Source organism: Nyctereutes procyonoides, unplaced genomic scaffold (assembly GCF_905146905.1).
Source record: "Nyctereutes procyonoides isolate TBG_1078 unplaced genomic scaffold, NYPRO_anot_genome, whole genome shotgun sequence".
In the NCBI taxonomy this organism is placed as follows: Eukaryota; Metazoa; Chordata; class Mammalia; order Carnivora; family Canidae; genus Nyctereutes; species Nyctereutes procyonoides.
This window is the reverse complement of record NW_026575120.1, coordinates 307,473-326,898: the sequence shown is the minus strand read 5'-3', so window position 1 is coordinate 326,898 and position 19,426 is coordinate 307,473. Positions and strand designations below refer to the sequence as shown.

General features: G+C 39.6%; 1 protein-coding gene across 2 annotated transcripts in view; it reads right to left on the bottom strand.

Annotated features, from left to right (window-relative positions):
• Positions 1-7,058, bottom strand: part of MTUS1 (microtubule associated scaffold protein 1) — a 161,573-nt gene extending 154,515 nt beyond the window's left edge. For both annotated transcript variants that reach the window (XM_055334607.1, XM_055334608.1), the window contains exon 1: positions 6,903-7,058. The gene's annotated coding sequence lies outside the window, so the exon portion shown is untranslated. The remainder of the gene's footprint in view (positions 1-6,902) is intronic.
• Positions 7,059-19,426: the final 12,368 nt, after the last annotated feature.

Sequence of the window (19,426 nt, the reverse complement as noted above, 5' to 3'; positions counted from 1 at the left end):
AAAATGTATTAGTAAATTCCTTTGCAGAGTTGCAATTAGCATCTCCATAAAGCACCATCAAGACTTTTTAAGCATTAAACAAAAAGTCAACTCTTAAGAGTACAGAATCAAATTCAATAACCAGGAAGTCTTGTGGGCCATAAAGAAGTTTTACAGAAAGGCGAAAAAACTCTTGAAACAAATCTTATTAAATGCAATGAGAGAAAGAAGAATCCTAGACTGAAACTTCATCTGAATTACTTTTTAAAATATAAGTACATATTTCTCTAAACAAGAAACAGCCCAAGTCTGAGAAACTGTCGACTGTGACTGCACAAATGGAGACTATAATAAATTAGCACAAGTGGAATTAATTCTGCTCAAGTATTTGCACATGGGCTTGCCAGATGTTTTGAGAATGGCACTTCGTAATAAAACAGAATTATAACTCCGAAGGAATACGAACCTCACGCCTTCCAGCTCATGTTACCCTAATGCCTAAAGGCACAGGCTTTCAGAAGGACACAGGGTGACCCACCTCTCTGCTTGCTGTCTCCCCCAGAGGGTGAGGGAAAGAGTGCGAGGGACAGGACAAAGAGGAAGGAGTCTAGAAAAGTAAACTATTGTGTCTGGCTTTAAAAAGACCTTCGAGGAGCCGTGGCTGTTGGAGGAAAGAATCTCAAATTCCCATGCCATTAGTGCTCTAGAGGATTTACCCCAGGCTACATCTGGTACAAATAATTATAAAACTGCAAATGTACCCGACATCGTAAGGTTCAGACCCTATCCTCAAGAAGCTTACAAGTTTTAACAAAATTATGTTGGAAGAGGTCACTGAAAAGATTGTCCAGAGCAAGCAGGTGAAACTAGACTACACTGCTAGTATCCTGCTTCTCGACAATTCTAGGAGTAATCCTGATTCCTGATTAAGGACTAAGAGTCTTGAGGGGCACTTGGATAGCTCTGTGGTTAAGCATCTGCCTTGGGCTCAGGCCATGATCCGAGGGTCCTAGGATCAAGTCCGGAGTCCCACATTGGGTTCTCTGCATGGAGCCTGCTTCTCCCTCTGTGTGTCTCTAGCTCTGTGTGTCTCTCATGAATAAACAAATCAAAAAAAAAAAAAAAAAACACGCCAGATTAAGAGTCTTTAGATAACCAAAAATGTCAAAACTGCCTTAGCTTTACCAAAGTTTAGTTAAAGTAGCAGGTAGAGTTTCCAACATAGGGCACAATGTTCAGGATCTGGGAGGGATATTTCTAGGACCCTCAACAGTAACATTTCCAAAACCTCACTCTGGGGACTTTTCTGCTGACTCCTCTGAAAACTGGAGCCAAAGTTTTTTCCACATCTGTGCCCTTCTACCTTGCCGTGTTTGCCCACAGGAAATGCTCAATACATGGCCTGAGACTTAGCAAACTTCAAATTCTAACAGTAAGGATTCTCACTCATGCCATTTACCATTTAATGTGAAAACATAATCCTAACTATACACTCTGCATAAATGACTGCATTATATCCATGGAGTCTAGATTGAAGATCTAATAAAACAAGTGTATTTTTCTTGCAAGTGTAAAAATTTACCCTTTTTAACCCACTTCTCATTTCTCCAATCCTTTGGACTTTTTCACCAACAAGCAGGAATTCTGAAACCCTGGCTCAAATGACAATGTATTGAATTAGGTTAGTAGAAATATGCACATATGGATCAATTCCATAACTTGCCTAGATAAGAGGCCTATAGTATAGTAATTTATTATATAACTAAAGAACAGGATTTTTATAGCATGAGGTGATTTAACTGGTAGTATTCTGGTAAATACAGCTCAATTGACTTGACATAAAGGCTGGGAGAAGGAGGGGCCCATGTTTCAATGTCAGCTCTTATGTGACCTGTATCTATAAAGGCTTCTATTTTTGTTTCATGCAGCTAGCCAAGTGAGCTAGGTTTTAAAAGAACATGCAGTTTTAACTTGATATTATTGTTAATCATGAAAACAGAGATAAGAGAATTTTTCATTTGTCGCTGAATACTTCTAAACATGTATGAACCACTCACCTGAAATAAAGAAATAGTGACATTTTCTTCAATACTGGTATATATGTAAATAATCCCCAAGTTAAATATTACCAAGTTTTTCCAATGCAAAAAAAGTATAAAGCTAAACAACTCAACAGTCAAGACATAAGGAACACAGCCACAGACATTATATAAGCTCTACGCTTATTTAAACAGAATATATTTTTACACATCTCCTTCCTACTCTTCTCAAGAACTGCTTTCTCAATGCCAATTCAGGACACACATGTCCTGGAATGTTTTAATCATAGAAGATCAGCTGAATCATGGTTGATTAGCCAACGAACATACGCACCAATTTTCTTTGCATTCAGTGTAAGTATAAATTGACAAGGTACAAATACTTATAAGAATGTAGAAGAGTGAAAATAAGGAATTTGATGGTTTTAAACCCCTCTTTTCACGGCATCTTGCCTCTCAAACTGGGGTCTCTAAGACTGGGGTCTCCTCAGTCCATTTTCTTCCCAGTCTGCTCTTTCACTTGCTGTGTGCACATGGTGGGAAGCTGGCCAGATCTGCCCTTCCACTTAGCTGAACTCTTACTGAAACATGAAATCATTACAATTTCAGGCAAAATTCACATTACCTGGAAGTAATTTCTCAGCAACCATTTTGCCCTTTGCAGCTAGTTTGAGAAGCTTATGACCTGCATGTGATCTTCTTTCACTGCTCAAAATGAATGGAATCAAGCCTACTAAAAAGTAAACAGGTCTCCTCAAAAGAACTTTTAAGTGACTTTAAACCTACTTAGTTTTACAACTTCAAAATGAAATAAAACTTCTATGTGAGAATGGAGGGTTGTGTGATTTTTCTTACTTTTACTCATGCAAGTAATACGTACACAGAACACTAAGTTTAGACATGAGCCTATTAACAAGATGCAGTACAGTTTAAGTATTTTCTCTTCAATATCGGGCTTAAACTGCAGGCTACAGAAAATCTACCAGCTTTAATACATAAAGTTGTTTTGGAATCAAAGATTCCAAAAATGGAATTCTGAAGTGATTGAAAGCTATTTACCTAACACCTCTAGATTCAATCTTATTATTCTCTATTTGTTGAGCAAACCCTCTCTTCCTTGATTGTGATTACCCTGATGTATATTGTTTACGCAAATCGCAAAATACCTTATGGTATATGGGAATGAAGTTTTATTGTATTTACCTACACAGTAAAGATTAACCCTCAAATACGTCACCCTCAACTGTAAAAGTCTTTTCATCCTGAGTCAAGTGAATAAGAAAAAAGTCATGCATTAATATCATGGATAACTGCCCACACAGAAGATTTCAAATAATACTGCTATCATTTCTTAAAAAAAAAAAATCAGAGATATCTTGTATAAACTTGATTGAGAAAAATACATCTTTAGAAGTAGTTGCCAATTGAACTCAGCTACTGGTTATAACAGATTTCCCAAAGTATGGGGAAACCCTGATAAAAGCAGGGTTTTCTGAAAAAAAAAAAAAAAATTCAGGCCAGTGAAGTCCTACCCCATATGACCTAATTCTTTCCCTGCAGCATGGGATCACATATCCTCAGTCACTCCTTACTTCTCCAAAGGCCAAAGCCATAGCTGCCCAGGTCCCTGCCAGGCAAGTAGCAGTCATCTCCTAGAAGGCTCACCTGCCTCCAGAGATAGTTTGGGCTTTTTTTTTTTTTAAACACACCCTCAAACACAAACACACCAGCTTCATCTTCAAGGTTCCTACATGGTCTGGTGGCTTCTTTGGGGGCCCTAAGAGATGGAGAATATGCTCAGCAAGGCTTTTAGAAGTTCTCAGGATATATTTAAGCTTCTTTAGTATGGAAAGGTAACTCAAGTTTGGAAAAATCAGGCTGCTTACCCATAGTTTCATCTGTGAATAGTGTTGGAAACTTGGGAAAAATTTTAAATATATACATTATCTAGACATCAAGAAAAGATGCATCAACAATTTAGTATGAACTGTAATGATTGTACAATCTAGCAAAACACTACAAACGAATCTACTACAAATCAATAAAAATGGTTTGTGAGCCTAATCACATATTTACATAATCACCGAACAACGGATCTGGAACATTTCCTGGGATTTAAAACTTTGTTCTGATTTTGAAGAATGTTGTTCCTAATGGTCTATAGCATGCACAACTATTTCTTATCAACAAACCCAATCTGGTTTGCAACAGTCTCTACTCCAGGACCTGGAGGTTGTTCTATTGGATTTGAGAAGTCTGACTCAGAATTTGAGGGGGGGGGGGGGTGAGATTCTCTTAAAAGTCATCGCCTGCCATCATCACCCAATTCTGAAGCTATGATTCAGAAGTGTTGATTTTGTTGAGAAAGTCAACAGACTTGACTACATTATAGAACATCTCGAAGTCAAAACCACTATAAATACATGGTATTGGTCTTTAAAAGGCCAAGATATTATGGGGTAAAAATCTACAATAAGAACGCAAAACTTTATTATTAATCCATAAAAGTTCTTATAACTAGAAAAATACTAACAAACTAGCAGAAGAAATTTGGCACTACATTCAAAAAAGTGAATAAAAGTGAAAAATAACTAAATTCTCTGGATATTCATGATTTGTAATTAAATCACTGGAAATTTAGTAGGGGCGCCTGGGTGGATCAGTCCATTAAGCACCTGCCTTCTGCTCAGGCCCTAATCCCAGGGTCCTGGGATTGAGCCCCACATTGGGCTCCCGGCTCAGCAGGTTGCCTGCATCTCCATCTCCCTCTGCCATTCCTCCTACTTGTGCCTGCTATTCCCAAAACCAACCTGGAAATTTAGGTATCAAGACAGCACTGTTTACTTATAAAGCTGGAAGAATTACTTTTCCTTTTAAGAATGATTCCCCCTTTATTAACAAGCATATAGTAACACAGGTACTCAGAGTGTTGGCGGGATCATACTTGGGTAAGACTTTTTTTTTGGGGGGGGGGGCAAAGCAAATGGTCCCTCTATATCTTTGAGCCAAAAACTGTATTTCAAAGACTACATCCTAAGGAAATATGCCCTGTAGATGAAGTTTTATAAGGGATATTTGTTGCAACAGTGTATATTTAATAATAATTGGAAATAAAATTCAGCTTATAAATAATTTGTTACCTCATTATAATGTAACATTATGTAGCCACTAAAATAAGATACCTGGAGAACTGTAGTGACCTGGAAACTTTTCCCTCATGCTAAGCAGGAAAAAAGTCAGCATGCAACAGTGTTATTTGTATAAACTATATAACTGTAAAAAAAAAACTCTATGTTCTATTATCAAGCACAAAGAAAATAATGTGATATTTGGGTAGTGGAATTATTTAACTCCTACTTTTTCTGAATCTACCCATTTTTATACAACAAGCATACAGAGAACAAGGCCAACAGAAGAGGACTATGACATGACATGCTTCCTAAATGCTTCAGTCTAATAACTGAAATACTGAAAAAGAAATCTAGCTAGAACTTTATAACCTTATGAAATAATCCAAAACTGTAATAATGTATTACTTGATACAGAATTAAAAGGTGCAGATCTTCTACAAGCACTATTTTCTCTACAATTCTGATTTTTAAAAGAGGGAAAAGTTGGCACAAGTTAAATAAATAATACATATTAATTTAAACTCCATTCCACTAAGTTTGTTTTAAGGATAAGTAGTTCTAAGCATTTCTTTGTATAGCTTTCCTCATGGAATACTGTATTTAAGAGGAAAAAAAAAGTCCATAAAAGCATTTTACACATTGCAAAGCACCATGTAAATAAGGCATCATTGTTTCAACTTAAGTTGTCCAATTCCTGCCCTAATTATCCCTGAAAAAGAAGCTGGTCTACTCTATTGCATTTCCAAACTCTTCAGTTTCTCTTCGGGTTAACCACACACTGCTATCTGGTGTATCTAGACTCCTTAAGGAGGTCACAGGTTCCCAGGAAGCAGCGCCTTGTTTCCTTTTTTTCCTCTCCCTCCTGGAAGGTTCCCCCTCCTTCCCTCTCCTCCTAACACCTGCACCCCACCCTCCACGCCCAGGGATAAGGATTTAGCTTGTTGAAGATTGAAATCCCATCACCTGGCAAAACGTGAAGCCTGTCATTTCCCCACCCCCACCACCGTTTGGCAGAAGACTTTGATTTTATTCAAACACGACACCCTGGATTTCCTTTCTTAGCACACAAACTACGAAGTTCTCAGTAGTAGTTCCCAGAGTAGGTGAAACTTTATTGCAGGCTACTGCAGAATCTCTCCATTCCTACTCCAAGATCATGCTAAGTCAAAGTCAACAAATAACTTAGTCACACTTGCAGTAAGTCTTGAAAAAGGAGAATTTAAGGGGTCAACCCACAAGTCCAAGAATTAGTGCAGCGTAGCAGTCAATCGGGTGACTGGATTCAGGTGTAGATTTTTCTAGAGAGCTAGAAAAGCACCAGGCAGCTGCAGGAAGGAGGGAGGCACGGCGCGAGGGGGCCTTGGGAACTGCGGCAACCTCCCTCGAGCCCCACCGCAGCCCTGGGTGCCTACGCCGAGGATGGGCCCAAGCGACCCGCAGCGCCAGGAGGCTGGGGCGGCCGGGCCCGGCGGGGCGCGTGTGTGGCGGGCGGCCTCCGGCTGCCAGCACAGCCCGGCCACTCTCTGCTGCAAGCGCCCCCCCCCCCGCCCCGGTCACCTTCAAGGTGACAGCTCCAGGGCGCTCCGCATCCGCCCCCGCCGCGCCAGCTGCGCGGACCCCGCGAGACCGCCTTCGGCAGCAGCCCCGGAGACGCCGGCCTCGGAGCGCGGCGCTCTCGCCGTCCCCTCCGCCCCCGCCCCACACCCCCGCCGCGCGCGCCGGGCGGCCGGACGGGTCTCGACCCCGCACTCACCCGCGGCTCCTCCTCCTCCTCCGGGGAGGGGGGCGTGCAGAGGCGCAGCCCGGGGGAGCCCTGGCCCGAGCGCCCCGGCGCCCTTGGGTCCCCCGCGGAGGCGCCCCGCGCGCGGCGTCCGCACCTGGGCGCGCACGGCCCGGCCCGCACCCGCCGCCCCGCCCGGGAGGCTGCAGCGGCCGGGCGGGAACCCCGAGTCCGGGGCGCGCCGGCCTCCCCGCCTCCCGAGCCGCTGGGGGTGGAGCCAGGGCGGGGAGTTGGGGAAACTTGTAAATAGAAAAGCTCCGCCGCCGCCCCCCCCCCCCCCCAGCGGCCCCAGCCTGCGCCTCCGCTGCTGGAGACAGAGGCGGGCGGCGCGGAGGGGGCGCGGAGCCCCGGGAGGGGAGGCGCGGCCGGCGCGGCGGCACCTCGGGAGGCGGGCCCGGAGCTCCCGCCGCGCTCTGCCCCGCGGCTCGGCCGCTCCTCCCGCGCTCCCGCGTCCCCGTCCGGGTCCCCGAGCCCCGCACGCTCCCGGGCTACAGGCGGACGCGCCCCGAGCCCCCCCCGCCCGACGCCAGCCCAGGGCCACGCTGCACCTGTTGCCACGTGCACAACGCGGCGCCCGGCGGCTGCTGCCCGCGCACCTGGCTGAGCCGCGCGTCCCCGGGCCGCTCAAGTCCCCGCGGGCCGTCGCAGCTGAGCTCCGCTCCTGCTCCCGCTCCCGCTCCGGCTCCCGCTCCGGCCCGCCGCGCTGTCCCCGCGAGCCTCCGGCTCCAGCGAGCCCCCGGGCACTGCAGCGGGGGTGGGCCGGGGGGGAGGGGCGGCGGGGAGCCCGGAGGTTGCAGAATTATCCCGACCGAGGGCCGCTAGGAACAGGCACTGACTGTCTTTTGAGAGCGTCCGACTCCTGGTCGGCTTTATCTTCGTACCACTAAGAGGTTGACTAGCAAACGCCTATGAGAGGTTAAAGAAATGAGCCTTCAGCTGAAAGACCTTGGAAAAAGAAGTGGAAAGACTCTACAACACTTAGGGGGGCCAACGAGGTCCGACCCACTTTCCTCTAAACACAGAGGCAGTCCTTCTTTGCTAAGATGAATGAATTTCATCCATAGCTGTCTATTAGACTCATAAAATGTTTTCTTCTGTAGATATAGCCTTCATTCAACGCTTTTCCGAAGATGCTATTCCGCTTACGAGAGATGATGTATAATATGTATGATAATGTTGCTTCGCTATTGTCAGACAACCCAGGCCCAAATTAAAAAAAAGAAGAATAATAATAATAACCAGCTTGAATTTGCTAAAAGCTTTTTAAGAGAAGCTTTTTCAGGGGATTAATCTGAGAATATTGTATTTGACTAAGTTTTCTGTACCAGCAACGTGATATCAACTAACAGATGTATTGCCATTTAGAGTTGCAAAGCCTTTTCACATTACAATGTCCCAATATTTCCTCAGTGAGACCCAGGGTAAATAGGTCAGATTATTATCTCCATTTTTCAGCTGAAGAAATGAAAGCCCAGAAGTCAAGTGACTTACTCAGGGTCACACAGCTAGTGAGAGGTGATGCAAACCCATCTAGCCTAACTCATGATCTTGTCTTTCTATTCTTTCGCGTGCCAACTTGCTTTGGATGTACCTATTGCAAAAACAGACATGTAACTAACATATTTGTGACTTTAAAAGGTGTGTGACTTTTTTTTTTTTTGGTGTGTGACTATTTTTAAAGAGAAGAGCATTAAACACCATTGAATGATTCTCCTGAATGCAAAAGCACCAAAACCAAAAAACACATCAATGCACTGATATAGTTATTACAAGTCATGAGGCAATTATGCTAATTAGCAACATGCTTACTTCCTAAGCAGAATAGTCCTAGTGTTAAACATATCATTTAATCTTTATAACCCTCATGTGACCCAGATGATTTGGTCCAACTCCCCACAGTTCTATTGTGTGGCTTAGTTTTATCTATAAATATAGAACCTGTTTTACTTCATTTTTCCAAGAGATAGATTGAAGCAAAGGGGGGGGGATGTCCCTCTCCTCAGCAATTAGAAGCAACTTTTGTGGTCCTCGGGGAATCTGAAACTTAGCTTCTAATTGCATGCACATAAAAACAGAAGTTACCTTCTAGGGACATCATCAGGGACTTTGTCAAGGCAAATATGCTTGAAATGGGGCCTGTTGATTTTTTTTTTTCCATCTTGGTTCTGGGCATTTTGCCATGTTCTTGATCTCTGAACTCCAATGTTAACCTGCTGCAGGCTCCAGGAACAGTATTAAGGGTCAGATAATACTTCACATAACTTACAGGTCCTTTGTCCTTAAAAAAAAAAAAAGCATAATTTTTATCTCCACTAGAAAAATGCAAATTAAGACTACATCGAGAAAACACCTTTTCATTTATCAGAACCACAAAGATTAGAAAGTTTGATTACCACTGTGTCTTAGCAAGAGAGTGGAGAAACAGGCAGTCACAATGCAGATGTGCATGTACATTAAAATGACTCCACTGAGGGCAATTCATACTACCTAACAAGATTATAAAAGCACATGTCTTTTGAGCCAGTAAGTCTAAACATAATTCATCTTACAACACACGAGAAATGGTAGATGTGTATAAGCTTATCCATTTCAGCATTGTTTACAATAACAAGAGATTGAAAAAAGTATAAATGTTCATTAATAATGGACTGGTAAGCTATGAAACAGCCGTGAATGGCATCCTATGAGGGCTTAAGAAAAGAGTGAAGAAAAAAAGAAAAGAGAAACTAAAAGAAAATTTGCATTTAAACAAATGTGTTACATGCCAACGTTAATAAGCACTGCTCTATGTTCTAGTAACCAAAACATTTTTTAAAAGGGAAAGCTCCTTGTAGTCTTTTGAAATGATCTCCAAGACACATTATGTGCACAATTTTTAAAAATGTAAAACAACTACCTAATAGTATGCTACATTTTCTATTAAAAGGGGAAAATCATATACACTTGTATGTAAACACTTGTGTGTGTGTGTATATATATATACATGTTTGTATGTATGTAAACATACACTTGTATGTAAACACGTGTGTGTGTGTGTATATATATATATATATATATATATACATGTTTGTTTGTATAAGCATAAAATATCTCTGAAAAGATATATCAGAAACTGCTGAGATTGATTGCACCTTGGAAGGGAGTTGGACAGCTGGAGGGCAGGATTTGAAGAGAAACTTTTCACTAGATATAATTTTGTATTTTTTGAATTTTGAATCATATAAATAATACCCATTCCAACGTTTTAAAATGTTTACTTGACACATTTTAAGTTTCAAAACTTCAAAATTTGAAGTTTTGCCATCAAAAATGACTAAAATTCCCTCCCTACTGATTTCACTTACAGATAAAATAGTCACATTTCTCATGCATTAATGAGGGGATAAAAAGAAAAATATGCTTAATTGATGATTTCAAACTATTCTCTATTTTCTTTTAATTTTTATTTATTTATGATAGTCACAGAGAGAGAGAGGCAGAGACACAGGCAGAGGGAGAAGCAGGCTCCATGCACCAGAAGCCCAATGTGGGATTCGATCCCGGTTCTCCAGGATCGCGCCCTGGGCCAAAGGCAGGCGCCAAACCGCTGCGCCACCCAGGGATCCCGTAAACTATTCTCTATCTAAAAAGAAAGTATTCAGTACATAAAATTCTAACAGGCTGTGATTATGGTGAGAATGATGAGTTGGTATCATTTTATTAGAAATTAGCAAATTCCTTAGAATTTTATTAACGTTGACATCTCCCTAGGGTAGAGCTTTTTAGCTAATTTTCCCAAAGTTGCATTCAATCAGAAATGAAAAAAAAAAAAAGAGTTCCAAGCTTAATTCCCAAAGAGGAAACTCCAGTACATTGATTTAAGTAGTGAGGAAGTAATTCCATGGGAATTCCACGGGGTCATTTTATTTTATTCCCAAACTTGATCCCTTTTTAAAAAAGTTACTTATTTGTAATATTTGCTTATCCCACCACTTCATTAAATGAGGGGTTTGAATAGCTCCAAAAGACAGGCACAGTAAACTTTTAAAAATAAATATTTAGAAGCATATAATAGGATCCAAGGAAAAACATACAGGTAAGAGTAAACATACTATTGAGTAACCAAATTAAACCACTGAGCTTCCTGCTAGTCAAGTGCCCCAACCAGTTACATAATTGCCATTTGCAAAAAGGGGCTGATAGTTCTTCAAGGGAAGCAAAGCTCTTCTTAGCACTAATTTCCAAAGGGAAAATTTTTGGACTCGTGTTTCAAATCAAGACTTCTGGAATGGAAAACAACAATATATTGTATATAATACCAAAAGAAACTTCATGTCGTTATTTTTCATAATGGCTTTCAATAAAACCAAAGTATTATTCAACTTGAAAATGTTTGCCCAGTCAGGGACCAAGCAAAGGCCAATCAAGCTTTATAACAGTACAGTGGTTCAAGGATTGACTGTAAACAGACATATATGTATATATATGGCAGTTCTTTCATATATGCTTTTGCAAGTCAAATATGCTCATAGTAAAATTCTAACATGTCCAAAAATCCCTTGGCTTCAGTAAGTGCTGAAGAACTGTAGGCATGAGAAAGACCTAGAATGTTGGAATTATGTGGCACTGTTGATGACCTGTTTCCCTTTTCTGTTGAGAGAAAATATATATTGCAAATAACCACATGATCTTTAGTTCTTGTGTCCCAAGATGGTGAGACATACATGGTCAATTAATGCACTGACTCGCTGTAGCCGTGATTGCAAGAAAACAGTATGAGAGCAGTCAATGGTCTTGATTTATTCACAAATAACTTCTCCTGGGTTTCTAATTATCCATCCATCCTCCCAGTGGACGTGGAGACTCAAGTAGACTCTGCCATCAATATTCCGGAAGGGCAACTAGCAGAATAAGATTGTTCTTGTGTAGAAGTCTGCAGATTTACAAATCAAGTATCTCAAGAAAGAAATTTCCTGTTGCAAGTTCAGAACAGTAGCAATAATAAGGAAGTACAGTTTCCTCTTACGAGAATGACCTGAGAGCATCTGAGAAACTTGTTCATCCTCCCATACCGTGGAAGGCATCTGCAGCAGTCCTCCTATTCCATTTATAGACTCTGGAGAAGGAACCATTCTTATAGCATGATGCCAAGATTATCTTAGCTCACACACAAATAACTTGTTCTGCAATTCTACTTTTGACCTCTTCATATTAGGAAGAAATTAAGAAAAATATAGCACTACCAGTTTGTTATGCAACCACTTTGAAAATGTTTACTTTGAGTGCTTAAAATGTCATGACTAAAGAAACTACTGGTGTGCGTAATCTGCTCTTGACAATGAATCATCACTGTGTCATGCTTGGAATCGGTTAATTTTTGCTCCAATCAGACAGAGTCTTCCCTTAAAAAAGGGGATGTATTTTCATTTTCAAAGTATTTATTGCTTCATGACAAATATAATAAGTCTGTGGCTTTGAAGTCGTATACCTTTGAGACTATCACAGTCTACTTAAATTTTTTTAATTTACTTTTAATTTCTACCACTGGCCTTATTCTCTGGGCCATAGGGAGTTGGGGGCTGCCTTCCTTTTTGCCCCATCCACCGTGGACCCTGATAACTGATCAGTGATCCCCTGAAAAGAGTGCAAAGAATGCAAATCCATGAAGCCTAATGGGTTCAGTGTTGCTGCATTGGGGCTGGTAAACCAGCATCCACTCCTGATCTACTGATGGACTCTTCATGCGTTCCTTTTGGAGCTTTTGGTCTCAATTCATAGCTCCCCATCCATACTTGACACTGAAGATCTTACCCCTTGCAAATGGTATGCAGTCAAATGGGCTTAGTGCTCTAAATTCTTACAAATGTTTGCAAATCATGACTTAGGAAGAGCCATAAACTAAATGAACAATAGCAATTAGCCTTCATGCTGTTACACAAGCATTCCTCAGAATACAATCACTCTTCTAAACATAGGCTGGCAAATCAGAAAAGAACCGATGAGAATGTTATCATCATTATTTTCTCCAAACAATGAGTAAGGCTAATACTATGTTTGCCTGAAACACATTGCAATGTGCCAACATTGTCAGTCAGTGCCTGATTAGTTACCAGAAAGTAAGACAATCTTACCTTTGGGTATCTGGAACACTGAGAAGTCAGGTTGCTGATCCAGGACAGTAATTTAATACCACCAAAGATTTATCTATTTTGGTTAAGTATACTTCTGATCTCTTTTTGAGTACCTACAAAATAATGGTTAATCCCCACTAATGTACAATTTGATTATCTGCTATAGAAACCTACAGCTAACTATTTGTTGTTTAACTCAGGAAAAAAATGTATTGTCTACAAATCTTATATAAGAATGTACATCTCCTACAAACAAAAAAATACTGTTATCACTCCAAAACTGAGGATATCAATTGGAGTTAGAAGATTTAGTTTTGACACCTAGATATGTTTTAATTGATTCAACTTAACCTGGATCTCTGTTTCTCTTTTATAAATTTAGTTCTTTGGATCTCATGGGGATGTTGTAAGGATAAAATATGGATTTATTTTACATGTATTTATGATTTGTATATGATCTCGCATTTGAAATTACTGAAAACACTAATTTCTCTTCCCGTTGGCTAATGAACTTGAGGCTATGGACAGACTTGCATTCCCAAGACATCATTCCCTCCAGGATACCAATGCCTGCCATCCCTCAGTTCATGCCTGAACTGTTCAAGTGAGTAGACCAGTGGTCTCTAAATCATTCTGTTTATAATTCCCTATCTATTAAAAAAATGAGTATGCGAGTATGCATGCCCAATATTCACTTAATTGTAAATTATATTTACACTTAACACTATTTACACTTAACACTAGAGTGCTAATATGGACCCAATAAACTATATGCAAAAACAAAGAGAATAAGATTAAGAATATAGATGCACAGGCTGACAGCCAGATAAAAGTTCTTGTATTTTCTTCCCATACTAGGGAAGACTAGTATGATAGACTCTGGTACCAAGAAATGATCCCATTTCTCTCGATGGTCTTTAGTGTAGAAAAATTTTCCATTGCTAAAAAAAACAAAAGGCAAAAATAAATATCACTTTTAGTGTAAACACCTAGAGTCACCTATTTTAACAATTTGGCAATCTAAGGAAACTTCAACAGGTTTTCATTTAAATACATATACCTGGAAACAACACTTTAAACATTAATTTAACTACTTCAAACCTTGTGTCCAGAAAGATATGGCTGGATTTTTTTCAGTCTTCTCCAGTGTGTTTTTCCCAGCACAAACAATCCAATTCTTCATGAACACTGACTGGATATTCTACAAATTTAACTCAGTTCTTAGTGTCAGATAGCACAGGTTAAGGCCTCAGTCTCACAAGACTGCTTCCACTGCAAATGCCAAATCCAAGTCCAGGGTGTCACTTGCACTTCTGATCAGTGGGCTATAAATTGGAGATCCCGGTGACTTCTTCCTTGGGCTGGATCAATTTGTAAAGAGGCTCACAGAACTCAGAGAAAGATTTACTTAACAGGTATTGGTTTATTATAAAAGATATAAAGGACACAGGAGAACAATCAGATAAAGAGATGAACCTCACTCTAGAGGTCTGGAAGTGTCCAGAATGGAATCCCACAAAGGTAACTAAATGGGTCACTGTTTTTTTTTTTTAAATTTTTTAATGTATTTATGATAGTCACAGAGAGAGAGAGAGAGAGAGAGAGAGAGAGAGAGAGAGGCAGAGACACAGGCAGAGGGAGAAGCAGGCTCCATGCACCGGGAGCCCGACGTGGGATTCGATCCGGGGTTTCCAGGATCACGCCCTGGGCCAAAGGCAGGCGCCAAACCGCTGCGCCACCCAGGGATCCCGGGTCACCGTTTTTGTTTCAGTTATGAACTCGTGTATTTCAATCCATTATAGTTATTAAATTTTCTCATCTTTGGCCTTTGAGAACCTCTTTAAGTTGGCTTCTAAGGCCTCATCATGTAATATTAGTCACCTTTAAGAACTTCCTTGCTATCTGAGATGACAATATTTTCCAGGATTATCTTAAACACTTCCTGACCTAGACTTGGAATTAGCTATTTCTCTAAGAAGCTAGTTTCTTTTAATGGTAAAAGGTATTCCCAGAGGACAATCGGGATATTAAAGAAGTTCATTGATAGCAGGTTAGTCACTATTTCAAGGACAGAGTTGGGCAATATTCTATAAATGTATCTATTACATTTTGTCTAAGATATTATACCTGGACCCTATATAATTTTTCCATACTGAGAATTTTGGTTTCCAAGAACAAAAGAGATGATAGAATTAGAATATTATGCAATTATTAACTTACTTAATCACACAGTGACACACAAGGCTCCAGGATATAACACCATTAATACCAACTCCAAAAAGATTACTGAAAACAACTAAAATTTTCTTTTGTATTTGCTTCCCCTATTATCTTTCCATGTTTTTAATAGTTGTATTTTATCTGCATTGTCAAGTGTGTTGCCATTCCAGATTGTACTCTCATATATCCTTACTTAGTCCATCTGTACTACTGTATTCAGACATATACCTACACATCTATACCTATGTGTATGTGTGTGTTTAATGCTTAATCCTTATTAATGTGTCTATATGTCTCAATATTATGGCTGTAAAAGTCTTGTTCTCAAGTGGATTTCTCAGCAAGTGCTCATGTGAACCCCATCGCTAAGTTTGGGTGCAGCAATAACATTTTGTATGCAGCCTTTATCTGTGAAAACCCTCAACTCATATTTTATTGCTTTATCTTAAATGTTAGTCCATATTGTTCTGTCTAAATCATTGCTGTCAAAAAGTTTGATAACAAATCTAATTTTTTCCTTTATGAGTGGACTTTTTTGCCTGAATGTCCACAATAATTTTTTCCCTTTAAAATCTAGCTTAACTGGGGATCCCTGGGTGGCTCAGTGGTATAGCACCTGCCTTCAGCCAGGGCGTGATCCTAGAGTCCCAGGATTGAGTCCCACATCGGGCTCCCTGCATGGAGCCTGCTTCTCCCTCTGCCTGTGTCTCTACCTCTCTCTCTCTTCCTGTGTCTCTCATGAATGAATAAATAAAATCTTTTTTAAAAAAGTCAAAGTAGATGGGATCCCTGGGTGGCGCAGCGGTTTGGCGCCTGCCTTTGGCCCAGGGCACGATCCTGGAGACCCGGGATCGAATCCCACGTCGGGCTCCCGGTGCATGGAGCCTGCTTCTCCCTCTGCCTGTGTCTCTGCCTCTCTCTCTCATTCTGTGTGACTATCATAAATAAATAAAAATTTAAAAAAAAATAAATAAATAAAACATTTAAAAAAAAAAGTCAAAGTAGAAGAGAGTAATATGTAAAAAAATTTTTAAAATAAAGTCTAGCTTAAATATATATAATATTTATCTATATTACTAGTTCTGGGTCAAGTTTTATAAATGTTTAGTGTAGCTTTCCAATAGTTACAAAGTTTCAATTGTTTTGCATTTCAGGAAAGGGTCCTTGATTATGGTTTTTTTTTTGGGGGGGTGGGTAGGGTTTTGTTTTCTGTGTGTGTGTTCCCTGCTTTGCTTTTTTTCTTTGGGGACTCCTATTAAACATATGTTACATCTTCCTTGCCTGTCTTTGAATTTGTCTCTCCCTCTCAAATCCTTTTATTATTTTCCCTTCTACTTTTTCCTTTTATTTTTTTCTCTTCCCTCTTTTATTTTCTTAAATAATATCTCTTGTTCTCATTTATTCTTGTGTTATTTTTAGTGTATTCTTCATTTCTGAATTGATTTTGTTTCTACTTCTGACTTTTTCCTTGATTCTAGCACCTCCTCTCTGAGGTTGTCTAATTCCTATTTTTATTACCCTCTCCTATCGTATATGATTTATTTAACTTTTTTTAGCTCACGTAGAAATAGTAGGTAGTGGTTTTAAGCTTTTTGGTAGTTGTGCCTTTTTGGCATTTTTGTCACTGTAGGACAAAATGCTTCATTGCTTCCCTCTGGGTTCTACTAATACAGCTGCTGATGCCACTAAGCTCTTGTAGCTGTCTGTAGCTTTCCTCAACTACTGGTGTTTTGGGCTTCATGTGCATACCTTCATCTATTTGTTATAGATATTGTCCATGGGTTTTAATTTTGCTCTCCTCGTTCCTCTGTCTTTCTTCATAGGGGGATTGACAAGTTCAGAAATGATGACCTCTCATCTTCCAGGCATGAGTGACTATCAAATGGAAGATTTGCATCGCCAGAAGCCCTGTATGGTGTACACACCTTGACAACACAGAGAATAAAATGAGAATAAACAGGTTAGTAGAAGCCTGCTGTGGATGTTAAAAGCAACCATAGAGAAATAAAAGTGAAAAATCAGAAGGCAACCATCTTCTTCTATTTTAGGATTATTATGTGCCAGATATTTTGCTAGTAGTTCCATACTTATTTCATATGATTTAATCTATTGAGCACCACAACCTCTTGATGATGTACAATGCATTATGTAGGCATTTTACACTTGACATACGTTAATTTTTTAATACTCATAACAACCCTATTAAGTAGAGGGTTTTTAAATTTTTTTATTTAAATTCCAGTTAGTTAATATACAACATAATATTAATTTTAGGTGAACAATATAGTGATTCAACATTTCTAAACATCACCCGGTGCTCATCAAAAGTGGTCTCCCTAATCTCCATCACCTATTTCACCCATCCCCCCACCCACCTGCCATCTGGTAACCATCAGTTTGTTCTCTGTAGTTAAAAGTCTGTTTCCTGGCTTGCCTCTCTCTCTCTTTTTTCTTCTTGCACACTTGTTTTGTTTCTTAAATTCCACATATGAGTGAAATAATATGGTGTTTGTCTTTCTCTGACTGATGTATTTTGCTTAGCATTATACTCCAACTCTATGTCTAGCAAATGGCAAGATTTCATTCTTTTTTTATAGCTGAGTAATATTCCACATATATATATATATATATATATATATATAAATATAGTAATTGTCTTTATCCATTCATTAGTTGATGGGCACTTGGGCTACTTCTGTAATTTGGATATTGTAGATAATGCTGCTATAAACATTAGGGTGCATGTATTCCTTTGAATTAGCATTTTTAAATTCTTTGGATAAATACCCAGTAGTGCAATTGCTGGATTGTAGGGTACTTCTATTTTTACTTTTTGAGGAAAGTCCATGCTGTTTTCCAGAGTGGCTGTACCAGTTTGTATCCTCAGCAACAGAGCAAGAGTGTTCCCCTTTTTCCACGTCCTTGTCAACACCTCTTGTTTTTTTTTGTGTTGTTGATTTTAGCCATTTGGACAGGTGTGAGGTGACATCTCATTGCAGATTTTCTTTTTTCATTGCACTTTTGATTTGCATTTCCCTGAAGATCAGTGATGTTTAGCATATTTTCATGTGTTTATTGGCCATCTCTTTATTTCTTTGGAAAAATGTCTATTCATATCTTCTCATTTTTTTGGATTATTAAGTAGATATTTTTTGAGGTTTTATTTATTTATTTGACAGAGAGAGAGAGAGCACAAGTAGGAGAGTGGCAGGCAGAGGGAGAGAGAGACACAAGGCTTAATCCCAGGACCTTGGAATCATGACCTGAGCTGAAGGAAGACACTTAACTGACTGACTCACCCAGGCACTCCTTAAATGAGTATTTTTACCCACTTTACAAATGATAAATTGAAACCCAGTCTGATTATAAATATGTCCAGTGTTGCACAGCTAATAAATACAGGATTAGGAGAGAAACCAGGTCAATCTGACCTCTAAGCACCAAACAACTGAACCTTTATAACTCTTCCCAGTTCTTTTTTTAAAAATATTATTTATTTATTTATTTATCTATTATTTATTTATTTATTTATTTATTTATTTATTTATTTATGAGAGAGAGAGAGAGAGAGAGAGAGAGAGGCAGAGACAGAAGGAGCCCCCAGGATCCTAGGATCCCAGGATCACAACCGGAGCAGATACTTAACTGATTGAGCCACCCAGGAGCCCAACTCTTCCTGGTTCTGTGTTAGCTTTGCTTTTGTGCTTCAATCCCAAATATATATCTCAAAAATCATATACAAATTTAATGGTAATTTTTAAATGAAAAGAAGCAGGAGTAATTGTTCAGTCTGTTGTTAAAGATCTCTCAACAAAGGAACACTAGAATCAGGTCACATTTGAGTCAAATTACTCAAAAAACAGAAATGTAAAAAGGTAATCTTGTCACCACTATCACTGCTTAAAGAATATGAACAGATCTGACTTTGCATGTTACATGGTTGCATACTTAAAGTTTAAATGAAATCAAACAAAAACTAGTCATTATACGCAACAAGAAAACAGAATTCACCATGTCAACAAATCATTAAATACCTTGGAATAAATCTGATTTATTTATTTTTTAAAAAGATTTTATTTATTTATTCATGAGAGACACACAGAGAGAGAGGCACAGACACAGGCAGAGGGAGAAGCAGGCTCCATGCAGGGAGCCCAACGTGGGACT